This window comes from Zalophus californianus, chromosome 5 (assembly GCF_009762305.2).
Source record: "Zalophus californianus isolate mZalCal1 chromosome 5, mZalCal1.pri.v2, whole genome shotgun sequence".
In the NCBI taxonomy this organism is placed as follows: Eukaryota; Metazoa; Chordata; class Mammalia; order Carnivora; family Otariidae; genus Zalophus; species Zalophus californianus.
This window is the reverse complement of record NC_045599.1, coordinates 112420431-112433463: the sequence shown is the minus strand read 5'-3', so window position 1 is coordinate 112433463 and position 13033 is coordinate 112420431. Positions and strand designations below refer to the sequence as shown.

Genomic DNA, 13033 nt, shown 5'->3' with positions numbered 1-13033 from the left:
CCTGAGCATGAGCACATGGTGGAGGAGAGGAATGTCCTTGCTGAGGACAGCCTGGGTCTGGCGGGGCCGTGCCCCAGCAGTAAACGGCCTGCCCTGAGGCCCGTCCTGAGGGCCTCGGAGATGGAGCACGAGATGGAGCCTGTAGGCAGTCAGACTAGGTGTGTGGCCGGCTCTGCCACAGGCCCGCGGTGCTCAGGGTCCAGGCCTGCCCCTGCTGGGGCCCCAGCACCTCGGCAGCTGCAGAGTTCCGGGCCTCCACCATCCCTTGCTGCCCCCCAGAGCCTCATCTCCGGCCGGTGCCATGGCAACGGAGAGCCCAAGTCCTGGCAGCCAAAGGAGCCCCTGAGAGGGGTCCCAGGCTGAGGCTGGGGAGGGGGGTGCAGCAGACGCAGACAAGCAAACCTTCTGTTCCCCGGGCTGCTGCCAGCCCGGGATCAGCCCTGGGCCAGGGTGGGGGCCACAGATAGAATGGGTTCTCAGATCCAAGTGGGCAGGGGGCAGGCAGGGCCTCAGGCCGTTTGTCCTGACCCACCAGCACGTGGCCTGCCCCCACCAGCCCTGAGCCGAGGACCGCAGGCGGGCAGAGCGAGCTGGCTAACGAGAAACGCTGCCATTAATTGGAGCCAACGCGGAGCATTGAGATTCCCCTCAGAGCCCTCGGGGTGGCAGAGCCGGAGGGGAGAAAACTCCCACATTTCGCTTCCCTCTCCCTTTCTCAGCGTCTGTCTCTCGCCCCTGTCTCCAGTCCTGCACCCCAATTCTCCCACGGACGGTTACTCCCTTTCTCTGGGCCTCAGCGTTCCCATCTGGAAGTCAGGGCTCATCACTGAGCTGGGGAGGCCACTGAATGAGTTCATACAAGTAAAATGCTTAGAACAGGGCCTGGCACACAGCCCTGTGCCAAGTCAGTGGCCTCGTTCTTCTTCCTGTGCTCACGGGAGAGTAAGTCACTCGCTTGCTCGCCAGTGAGTGCACAGCCCAGGCCCCCTGGCCAGGCTTGTCAGCAAAGGGATGCCTGTGATAAACGAGATGGTGGGAAAGCCGCCTCCAGAAGGACTCCTTAGGAAGGGGTAGCTGCATGTTATTGGTACTGCCAGCAGGCTCAGCTGGTGGGGGGTGGGGTGTGCTCCTAGCATAGTCAGGGATTTAAAGGCCTACCCAGGACCAGGACCCAAGTCCGGTGACTCCCAGTCCCCTGTCTGCCAACCACTTCCCTCCTGTATGTTTGCCTTAGTCCCTTCACTTGATTCCCCACAGATGAGGAAACACACCTAACCATTTTTTCGGATGCCTCCAAATTCTTAATACGGGAATTAGACTTACGGTAGATGCTTACTAGATGCTTACACACCATAAGGGATCAAATAGCCTTGCAGGGTCAGCCCTTCTGGTCTCCAGGCCCGGGGCCTCAGCTGTCCCCTAATACCTCGGGGTTCACTAGGCTGGGGAGCTGGCATGGGCAGGCAATGGTGACTCTTTCCCTCCAGGATGGGGATGGGATGGGTGAGGCTAGAGGGCAAGAGGGGACCCTGATGCCAGCAAGCTGTGCCTGGTGCCACCCAGGGCACCGAAAGCACATGGGAGCCCCGCCAGGGTGGGGGCAGCAGTCCCGCTCTGAAGCCACTTAATCCAGGTCCAAGTTAAGTAAGTGCCAGCTCTCCTACCTCGTCACTGTGTGAGCTCCCTGAGTCCCAATTTCCAGGAAAACGACGCAAGAGACTTCCTTTTCCATTGCTGTAAGGGGTAGCGATGGTGATGAAAAGCACCTGTCACGTAATAGGTGCTCAGTAAATGGCAAGTGTCATGAATATGGGATTCTTCCAGTTGGGAGGGGGCAGCCTTCAGCTCGGCCTCCAGCTCGGCCTCCAGGGTTTAGTTGGGTTCTTTGGCGGATGATGCCAGGGGAGGGTATCCCACGGTGGTTCTGTGTGGGAAGTGGGAGAGCTCAGGGCATCAGGGAAAACAGCAGGGGGAGAACTCTGACGTCAGAAATCAGGGCTCTTTAGCAAAGAGGTAGGGAAGGGCTCACGTCTGACACAGGGAAGGAAGGCAGAGGTCACTTTGGGAAAGGCTTGGGGTCCTTGGTGAGGATTTAGGCTTTGCCCCGGAGGCACCAGGAAGCCAACCGTCCAGCCAGCCAGCAGTGTGTTTCTCCATCTCTCCCCTGCATTATTTATCACTATGGCACTACCCATTGAGCAGACAGGCTGCAGTGAGGGAACTCTAAGGGTACAAATACAGGTAGGATTGGGGGAGCCCACAGTCAACTGCAGCAGACCTGAGCCTTTCCCTTCAAGCCCCATGCCCCGAGCTATGGCTGTGACAGGTTTGTAAAGCTGAGCCCTGCCCTGTGGACTCACCCTGGAGTCCCCCCCCATGCCCAACTGAGGTTCAGCTTCAAGGGTGGAGACTCTGACCCACGAGCTGGTTCTCCTTCCCAGAAAGGAAGGCTACTGGGGCGGCAATGAGGATTTGAAACAGCCACGGAAGCCTGGCAGGGGCTAAGGGCAAAGCGGGATGGAACATCTGGGGTCACTGAGCTGCCCCCTCGGCCTCTCCCTCACTTATATAAAAGGATATTATGGCCACAATGGAGAAGTGACGTGGGGAGAGCTGTGGATCCACAAAACTACCCGGGGGGGGTTCCCACCCCTCATGGAAATGGCATTTCCTCTTCAGCCCAAACTCTGCCCTGTGACCTCAGCCCAGGGAGAACTGGGGCTGAGGGAGCCTCGGATGGCAGAGGTGGATAGTGAAGACACAGCACGTGCTTGGCTGCGTCCTGGGCTCGGGGCTACCACTGACCATCTGTACGACTGGACCTCTCTCCTGGAGCAGCCCTTCTCTGGACCTCAGTTTCCCACAAGAAGGAAGCTGAACCAGGTGACCCCCAGAGGCCTTTTCATCTCTGACCTTCAAGGACTGACTCCCTGGCCCTGCTGCCCCCACCTCCCAAGGGACGATCATTCTCATCACACGGCGGAGAAGATGGTACCTCCGGCAGATGAAAGGTTTCAGGCACCTGAGACATCAAATAGCCCTGATCTGAAGCGAGGAGAAGAGAGGGTATTAATGCAGCTAAAGCAATATACTTTGATTTTTCAGCCTCCTGCACTAGGCTGGGGGCAGGGTGCCCCAGAAAGCATCTGGAAAGGGGGTGGTCCCTGGGGGTTCAGGAAGCCCTTTTGCCTGAAGCTCTGGGTCTGAAGTCTTGGGAGGGTCTTATGGTGGCTCCTACACTGGAAGCGACAAGTGTGTAAATTCCACACCCTCTCCCACCCGGACTCTGCATCGATTCTCTCACCTCTGGACCACATCATTCGTCCATGTACCATTGGGCCAAAGCCCTTTTTCCTCTTGAAATCAGAGCATATGAGATTTGAAAAATTGACATTGGAAGGGGCCTAAAGGCTCACAGCATCCACACATACACACCCCAACAGGCAAATCTTCCTACCCTCCTTCCTCTGTACCCCAGGAAAATGGGCATGTGGGCTCGTGGGCTCTGCAGGAACATGCCCTCGGAGCTCCCCAAGAAACTGAGTGCATTAGCAAATGGGCTGTTCTAACTGTAGGAAGTTTCTCCTCTTTATTGCAGGTTACAGTTTTCCATTAGTGGTCATCGATCCTGAGCTCTTTCTGTAACGGGTAAAGAAAGGGTAAGAAAAAATCCTTTCATTGTGAAGTTAAATATGCATGGTGCCTGAGTACACAACAGGGCTTGTGTGGCTGCCAATCTGGGCTGGCGGGGCTTGGAATCCTGGAATTGTTTTAGGCCTGGAAGGAGCTCAGAGATCATCTTGTTCAACCTCCTGGTCTTACTGATGGGAAAACTGAGGCCCAGAGAAGGACTGACTCAGCCAGTCACACAGGATGGGTTCCAGGGTCTGACAACCACCTCTGGAACTCTGAGGGGCCCCCATAGCTGAGGTACATTCTCAGAGTTAATGCTGGATGCCCAGGGGTGGCCCTTGCCCCGCCCAGCCTCTCATCTAAGGCTCTGGAGTCACAAACACCCAGATGCAAACCTCAGCTCTACCACTTCCTAGCTGTGGGACCTTGGGCGACTGACTTAAGCTCTCTGGGCATCTCCTCATCTGTAAAACAGAGAGAGTTTATATCTGCTCCTGGAGGTTGCTGTGATGATTATATTAGTTTGGCAAATATTTATTAAGCACTTTCTGAATGCCAGGCCTATTCAAAGCCCCAAGGAACACAGCAGTGAACTTCACAGTAATGGAATGGGAGGCACAACGAAAGTACTCAGGGATGGCTGGCCCCTGTCATCTCACCCTGCCCACACTGCTTCCCAGCTGAGGGGCTATGAACTCTGCCTTGGGGAGGCCCCCAGGAAGGCCTATGGAAAACAATGGAGGAAGATCTCCCCGCATTCCGAGGGCCCACTGCCTGCAGGGTTCTGAAACATGTGCAAGGAAGTAAGGTGGGCACCGAGGGCATTTCAGGGGAGTCTAGGGACCCTCTCCTTTCTTCCTCCCTCCCCACCACACTCAGCAGCCCATCCTGAGCAAAACACCAAGTCCCCTCCTCCAGGCCAGAAGGCAACTGGTCTCAGAGCCAGACCGTGCCTGGAAGGTGGAAGTGGGACTTTAGAATACCCATGGTGTCCCAGTCCCTTCGGTGGGCATAGCCCTTTGTGGATCCCAGACTAATTTCACTGCCGAGTCCTGTGCAGGAGGAAGGGAGTACAGCCCTCTCTTAGCCAATGACCATGAGGTCCAGCCCTGAGAGAGCCCAGCAGGAACTGCCAAGCACCCTACCTATGTTATACTCAAGAGCCTACATGCCTCCCATCTGCTCCCAGAGACTGATGCCAAGAGTGACAGAGCACTGGCCCAGGGTCACACAGCCAGCCAGGAGCCAAGTAGGGGTTAATGCACAGTCCTCTGATGCCCAAACCTGATGTGGTTTACCCATGGCATCCACTGCCTTCCAAATGTGGATGCTGCCCAGAAAAAGGACATGGGGACCCGAGGTTGGCCACACAGTGGACTTGAGTCAAGCCAGGGCAAACGCCCGGTCTCCTGACTGAATCCACGGTGCTTTCCGCTGTCCCACATCTGTGGGCAATTACAAGCCTCAGCTCTTCTTCCCACACAGGAGGGAGGGCTGCCTGGTCACCACTGAAGGGAAGGTGCTGGCCAGATGGTCTCCTTCCTCACTCAGGACCAGGCCAGGCTCTGGGGGGACCTGGGAGCAGGTGGGACATGACGCTGAACTTACTGCTGAGGAAGGGGCTGGAGCCAGGAACAGCCTCTGGGGGAGGATGGAGACTCTCTCCTTTCTCACCTGGGGCTCCCTGGGTAGCAAGCGGTTATTAAGTCTTTGGTTTCAAGCAGACCTGGATCTAAGGACCAACTCTAACTGTGTGACACTGGGAAAGTCGCATAGCCTCTCTGAGCCTTGGTTTTTCCTTGTCTGCAAAACAGGGGTAACAACAGTACGGATTCCCAAGAGCTGCCGTGGGGGTTACAAGGTGCGTGGAGTCCTGGGCTCTGCGCCTGGCACAGGGCAAGCACTCCATGGTAGTGAGCAACACGGCCCTCCAACCCTGAGCCCTGTGGACCCAGAGCCTCTTGCTCAGAGGCAGGGGAGGACTGCCTGCCTTCAGATATCTGGCTAGAGGCCTCTGTAGAGCACTCTGGGATTGCAGACAGGCCGGGACACTCCTCTCTGTTTGACATAGAAAAATGCAGTCTGGAGGAACAGCGTGATGTTCTGGAAGGGTACCTGAGGGAAGGGAGGGGCCTGGTTCACATTTGGGAACAGAAAGTCTTCAGTGAGCCCCTCCTACCTTTCACCAGCACATTTGCTCAGTTTCACTGCCCCCCCCCCCCCCCCCCCCCCGTGCATGCTGGGGACAGAAGACAAGATGGGGGAACCTGGGGCCCGGATGATCTCTGATTGTGCACACAGAGCACAAAAAGGAAGAGAAGCCCAAGGAACAAGGCAAAGGGCATGGCAAGCACTTGGAAGACTGGAAGAACCCCGGAAGGCTGCTGGGAGGAGGTGAAGTCGGGAAGGTCCTTGAAGGAAAATGGAGGTGATGAGGAAAGATGTTCTCACAGGCAGCATTGTGCATACTCCTCCTGGGAGCCCTGGGACCTGACCGGCAGGAACACAAGGCCCAAGTTTGGAGAAACAGGGCAGGGAGCTTATTATCTCCCCGAGCTCTGCAACTTAACTAGCACTGTGAAACGGTTTTGTAGCTGCCGTGAACCTCACGTGTAAAACCGACATAAAATCCGTCCCTGCTCCGGAGCTGCTGGTGAGTTAGTTACATGAGATCATGCCCATAAAGCACTCCGCACGGTCCTGACATGCAGTAAGTGTCAGTCAGTGGCAGGCTCCTATTAGGAGTTGGGGCTTTCTATAGGGGAGAATCAAAGAAGGAATCACGATCAGATTCATGTTTTAGGATGGAGTGAAAGCAGCGTCCAGAAGGAGGGAGGCAGCAAGGCGGCCTGAGCAGCTGCCTGGGTCCAGAGGGAAGGGCCCAGGCAACTGACTCTCCCTTCTTCACAGAGGGGCCCCCCACAACTGACGGCCGGTCCCAGGCCCCCTGCCCCACAGCCCCAGCTGCGTGACTGTGATCACTGGGCTAGGCCTGCCACAGCCCCCTTGCCTTCGCGCTTTCCCAGCCACTGGGGGTTTGGAAGGACATCTCAGGAATCTGGAAAATTTGCAAATCCATTTAAATCCCCAGAGGTTGCCTGGCGGCCGACTGGCCTAGAGCCAGACAGATTCTTAAGGATAAGGCTTGGGCCCAGAGACAGGGGCCATGGTTCTGAGGTCCCCTATCCCCTGCTAGATCCCCTTTCCATGGACCCTGCTTGCTGCCTCCCAACTTCCCTCTCAAGCTTCTTCCAGCTCTCCCCGGCCCCCTCAGGCGGTGCTATGTTTTAGAGGCCCTCAGTCTACACCCAGAAACTTCTGAGGTTCATTTGATGAAAGCAGGGGGCAGCAGGGCTGTGGAGACCGGGGCCACCCACCCCAGAAGCAGCCTGAGCAGGAGAGGAGAGAACTGGCTCCTCCAGCCCTGATGTCGCCCAGAGCCTCCCAGCCTCCTCCCATCTGGTTTTGTTAAAAATATTTTTCATTTTTTGACCTACCCAAGAAGGCACAGACTGGAGCAAGGGGACGGAACAAGGGGCTGGGGATGCCCCCTCTTCTCCCAGCACTTACCTTGACGCTGATGCCTCTGGGTGTGGGCACAGTCCTGAGCTCTGGGCTCTCACCCCCTCCAGGAAGTCCTCCTCACTGACCTCTCATTAACAGAAAGACTTTGCTGGACCCCAAATGGGGCAGCGGCTGGGCAGAAGAGCAGGGAGGACAGCTGCCGTCTCCGGGAGCCTCGGGAGAATGGAGGGAGTGGGGGTCTGCAGGGGTGAAGAGTGGCCTCACTCCCAAAGCATCCTTCTGGAGGAGCCGGGCTGCCAGGAGGGGCCGCCCTAGGTCTGGCCGGCTGCGCTGCCGGGCACAGGCTGCTGCCCGGCGCCGCTGGTCACAGGGGCCGGTTCTCTCCTTGCTGTCCTCCTCTCTGCCTCCAACTTGTTCCCAGAGGGATCCTGGGTCCCAGACGGGATGGGCAGGGACTGCGGGCGCTGGCAGCCCCACGAGCTCACACCACTGTGGGCTTCCCCGCCCCCCCCCCCAACTTTGGGGGAAAGGCTGCAGGGCCGCCTCTGATTGGCTCAGGCCGGGAGAAGGGGGGCGAGGGGGCGGGGAAGGTTGGACGCGTGTGTCTGTTTTCAATTTCAGTTTCTTCCCCCCTCTCTTTCTTTTCCCCCAAGTTTCTTGTTTTTCTTGCTTTTTTCCCCTCTGCTTGCTCCCTCCGTCGCCTGCTCTCTCAGGATGTGAGGGGATATTTAGAAATTCCGCAGCCCACGCCAACCGCTGAGTCACTTTTATTAAAAAGTGGCCTGACCCCACCTCCCTGATGCCTTGCCGTGGCACCTGGGGCGGACTCCCTTCTGCGTGCCTCAGTTTCCCCATCTATAAAGGCAGCTCTGATCACCAATGTGATTGATTCAGTCAGCAGACATTTATTGAACAAGCATGTTGAGCACCTACTATGTGCTAGTCACTGTGAGGGGTGTTGGGAATGTGGTAGTGAGTAAGACACAGTCCCTGACTCCGGGGCTGCCCAGGCGAGTGGGAGAGACAACAACGCACAGGCAGGTCCCCAAAGAAGGGCAGGGGTGCTGAGAGTGCCTTTAACTGACACTTTTTGGTATCAGTCACTTTTCAGAAGAAGAAACCCAAGGCGCGGACGTGAATTGGTGCAGAGAGAGAAGGAGACCTGCCCAATATCACCCAGTGTACTTCAGATTTCCAAACAGATTCCTTCCTATCATATCACAGCCCCTCGAGTATCAGGAAAGGATTATTTCCCCATTTTATAGACAATGAAACAGAAGCCCAGAGGAGCGAACTGAGCCTCCCAAGCTCACACAGCAAGGGCAGAACCTGGCGCGGATGGGGTCTCCTGAGTTACATGATGGAGCAGACACAGGTGATCTGAGCCCAGCGGGAGCCCCACATTGCAGAGCAGACTGTCCTGCCTTCTTCCTTCTTCCTGCTAATGTTCCATTGCCAACCTCTTGCCCTCCCTTCCCTACTAGGGTCTGCCAAGGCTCCTCCAAAACCTGGTTGGACCTCTTGTCCTCTCCACTTAGTCCGCCCTCATTTGCTCAGACCAGAAGTCACCTCTAGTCACAGACTCTTGGCCCTTAGATGGCCAAGGGCATCATTTTAAAAGGGTTTAGAGAGTTGAGGTGAGTCACCCTCTGCCCTGACACTGTATACACATGGAAACTGAGTCCCAGAGAGGGAAAGAAAGGTGTCCCAGGTCACACAGGTAGAGCCTGACTCTGCCCGGGCCTCCTTCTGTCTTACCTGCTGCAACTCTGTTACCCGCTTCTTCTCCTGGGCCTCACCTTGGGCCCCTGTTCACAGGGCAGGAGTGTTTGCCGGAGCTGGGATTTTAGGCCAACCACAATAGCATATCTTGAGGTCATTTCTTGGCCTTACCTGAGTGGGGATTTCTCAGCAGAGCATCTGGGCTGGGCCACACAGAAGGAAGAGTCCTCGGACTGGCCCTAAGCCATGGCGTGCAGGCTTTTTGATTATCAGTCACTTAACAGAGAGGGGTCCCAGCCCACTGTGGTAGCAGTGGAGTCGTAGGGGATTGCAGGGGCCTCCAAAGACCGCAGGGTCAGGCCTACACTGGAATTTCTTATGCCTGAAGGCTCCATTGAGTCTTTGCAACTCCTAGCACTTGTCTTCGCCATTCACCTCCAAAGCCTTGACCCAACTGCTAGGACCAGAACAGTTCCGGGGGTGGTGGGGGGTGGGGGATCAAGGAGGCATTTCAACCTGTAACCGCGCCCCCCCCAAACAAGTCTGGGAGTGAGGAGACCCAGCTGTGGAGTTGCTGTGTTGCCTTGGATAGATACCTTCACCTCTCTGAGCCTCAGTTTCCCATCCGTACATAACAGGGTTGAACTCACTGTGCTGGAAGGCCCTTGGGACGCTCTGTTTACAAGTGTCTTAGAATTGGGCTCTGGCTAGGGAGAGGACGCTGGTGGGCCCCAGGGCAAGGGGACAGCTGGGGGCCAGAGATGCAGCACAAAGGGGAGGGGGTGGCTGGTGGTGGCTCCCCCGGGGAAGCTGGCGGCGGCTGGTTTCCGGCCAGCCCAGCCGTCCGGCTGGCCCATCTGGAATCACTTAGCCCCTACCACCATTAACCCTTGGCAGGCACCAGGACTATGCTATGCCTCCTCTCAGCTGAGATGGGGCTGGGGGATGCAGAGCCACATGGAACACCACAGGGCATGCACCAAGAGCTGGACAGAAGAGGCAGAGGAGTCATGATGGACAGGGCAGATTCCAGAGCCAGAGACAGAGCTGGGTTCGAATCCCAGCTTCTGCAATGCCAAGCTGCATGATCTTGGGCAAGTCATTGAAACTCCTGAGCCTCAATTTCTTCCTCTGGCAAATGGAGCTAATCTGAGGAATGATTTGAAAGACCATTGCAATTTGTAATGCACCTAGAGGACTCAGTACAGTGTCTGGAGGTATTATTGAAATATGGAGTTGCCCTCATTCCAGCTGCAGCCCATCGTTGTGTGCCCCTGAGCTGAGCTCTTCTTCTCTGGGCCTCAGTTTACCCTGTGCACAGAGGGCAGTACCCACGAGCAGTGCAGTACTGTCAAGCTGGGGGGGGGGAATCATCATGGCCCCCAGCCCCACCATGGACAGGACAGGCCATGAATAGCCTCCCAGTTGCCCAGATGCTGGGAGCCCGGTCCAGCCTGGGACAATGCTGACTTGGAAAGGCTGGGCTGACAGTGGGTGGACAGAGCATCCTGCCTCAGGTGGAGCAAATGGGGTCCAGAGGGAGAATGGAGCTCTGGGCCTGGGGGTTCAGGGCCCCTCCTCTCCACTGCATGGGGGCCCATTCAAGGATCAAGAGCCTGAGCTCTGACATTGGAAGTTCCAGCCCAGCTCTACCACTTCCTAGCTGCGTGGCCTGGACAAATTACACTACCCGAGCTCTCTGAACCTCAGTGTTTGCAGCTGCAAAATGGGGATCCATGTGCCTACCTCACAAAGTTGTTGAGAGGCCTACATAAGTGATGCACCTGGTGTTTTAGGCAAGGACTAGAGCAGAGCGAGGAGCCCCACCAAAGGTAACAATTCTTAGGCACCTCCGGGAGCCTCTGTAACAGAAGTCCACCATCCGGGCTGCAGGGAAGCCCATCCAAATGCTCGTTTTACAGCTCAGATGACGGAAGCCTGTGCTGGAAAGTGACTGAGCAAGGCTTCGTAATGTGTAAGGCCAGGATGGAAACGGAGGCTTTTTGTCTACACTCAGGCCCAAGAGGGAATCAGGCTGAACTGAACCCGCCCCCCCCAGACCCCCACCCACGCTTGTCAGAGCCGGAAGCCACAGCTCTCAGTGGGGCAGGGGGAGGGGGGCCCGGAAAGGGCGCCTGAGTGGGAGAATTCCCAGTAGGCCAGCTCAGCACTCACTCAGGCAGGGCCAGCAGCCACCACATCTGGCTCTCCCACGCTCCCAGTGCTGCCCCCCTCCCAGGCTCCCCAGGCCTGGGGCAAGGAAGCAGCACACATGTCCCAGGCATCAGCACTGTCATCTTGGAAGTCAGGGCCTGAAGAGTCCTAAGAGTGCACCCATAGGACAGGCATGGAAACTGAGGCCCAGAGAGTGGAGAAGACTTTCCAAAGTTAGCAGAGAGAGAAAAGTGCTGGGATGCAAGGCTCTTGACCTCTAGCACAATGTCCTTCCACCCTGCACACCCTGAGCAGGTAGATCCTTGTGCCTGCAGCTGACCTCTAGCAGGGACCTCTAGCGCAGTGTCCTTCCACCCTGCACACCCTGAGGAGGTGGATCCTTGTGCCTGCAGCTAGGGAGCTAGAATAGGCACACTGTGGGAACTGCCCCTTCCCCTCCTGGACACTCAGCATGGTGACTGTCCGGTGGCACAGACGAACCAAGAGGGGACTTTGGACCACATTCCTGCCCTAGATTTCTAGGACTGTTCTTACTAGGCCAAACTGTAGCCACCAAAGCCTGCCAGGGTCCCAGGAGATAGGGCTTTGAGACCCTGCCTGCCTTGGCCTCGCCCAGCCTCCCGCTGACCTCAGGCTCGGTACCCCAGAATCAAGGGTATGCCCTGGTATGCACAGATGGCTCAGGGATCCTCAGAACAGCAGGGCCCTCAGAGGCCACATATATCCCCACCACTGGACATGCTGTGTCCCAGAGAAAGCCCAAAACCTACATGAAGGCACACAGCAGATCTGGTATGGGGCCTCTGACTTGCAGGCCATGCTGTCCTTCTTACCATTTATCCATGCAATGGAAATTAATTGAGCACCTACTATGTGCCCCACCCTTATAGAGCTCACAAGCGAACACCAAGGAAAGCACAAATTAATAATATCAAATTGTGATTAGTGTGAAGAGATGAAGAATAATGGTAGGGCAGGTGGGGGCTCTTGTTTAGGCAGATTAAGGCTTCTCTGTGGAAGAAATATTTCAACAGAGACCTGAGGCCACACACAACACAAAGGTGGGAACAGTGTTCTAGGCAGAGGGAACAGCATATGCAAAAACTTGGAGGCCAAAAAGAGCTTGGTGTGTTTGAGCAGAAAGAAAAGAATGGTGAGGCGCAGAGAGGGGACATGGGGGGGATCTAGGCTGGAGAGGAAGCCACGGGCCAGGCCTCAGGGCCTTGTAGGCCCAAGAGGAGCCTGGTTTTATCCTGAAGGTCAGGAAGGCCCGTGCCCAATCTTAAAACAGTGACTGATAAGATCAGGTCTCTGTGGTGCACTGCAGAGGATGGGCTAACAAAGGTGAGGCAGGAGACTAGTATGGAGGCTATCATAGTCGACCTTGGACTGACTGCCCTCTCCACAGCACTATGTCCTTCTGAGAGGCTGCAGGAATGCACGGGACAAGGCGTTGGGACTTCTGGGCCCCAGTCTGTGCTAGACCACTGACTCATGCAGTGACCTTCCTTTCCTTCCCTGGCTCAGCTGTTTCTCCTCTGAACAATGGGTCAGATGCAGTGCTCCTTCGGGTGAGGCCACTCTGCCCCTAGGCCTTTGTTCTAGCATCCCTTCTGCACCCTAAGTGGCTGTATACCGGGGGACTGCCTGCCCCACAGGGAGCAGGAGGAGAGCCAGCGAGTCTGTCCAGGGGTCCCGACTGACAGCAGCCAGAGCCTTCCAGCAGTACCCTGCAGTGCCAGCAGGTGACGCCCCAGCCCCTGGAGGACGAGAGGAAAGGTGCTGGAGGGGTCCAGCAGGAAAACACACCCTGCAGGAACCCAGCACCCACCCGAGAGCCTCACATCTGCCCCCTGGAAGTGGGCAGAGCAGGAATTACCATCCCCGCTTGCACCTCAGAAACCGCTCAGCCAGGGAGAGTTCCTGGCCCCAGGTCACAGAGTGAGTCAAAGCCCTTGGGCTGAGGTCTGGGTAGGCT

At 56.6% G+C, this 13033-nt stretch overlaps 1 protein-coding gene across 4 annotated transcripts in view; it reads right to left on the bottom strand.

Moving 5' to 3' along the window:
• PDGFRB (platelet derived growth factor receptor beta) overlaps positions 1 to 7810 on the bottom strand; it is a 37223-nt gene extending 29413 nt beyond the window's left edge. For 2 of the 4 annotated variants that reach the window (XM_027605587.2, XM_027605589.2), the window contains exon 1: positions 7204 to 7809. The gene's annotated coding sequence lies outside the window, so the exon portion shown is untranslated. Of the gene's footprint in view, positions 1 to 1664; positions 1925 to 7203 lie in introns of all 4 variants that reach the window. The other 2 variants (XM_027605588.2, XM_027605590.2) reach the window with 2 other exon arrangements.
• Positions 7811 to 13033: the final 5223 nt, after the last annotated feature.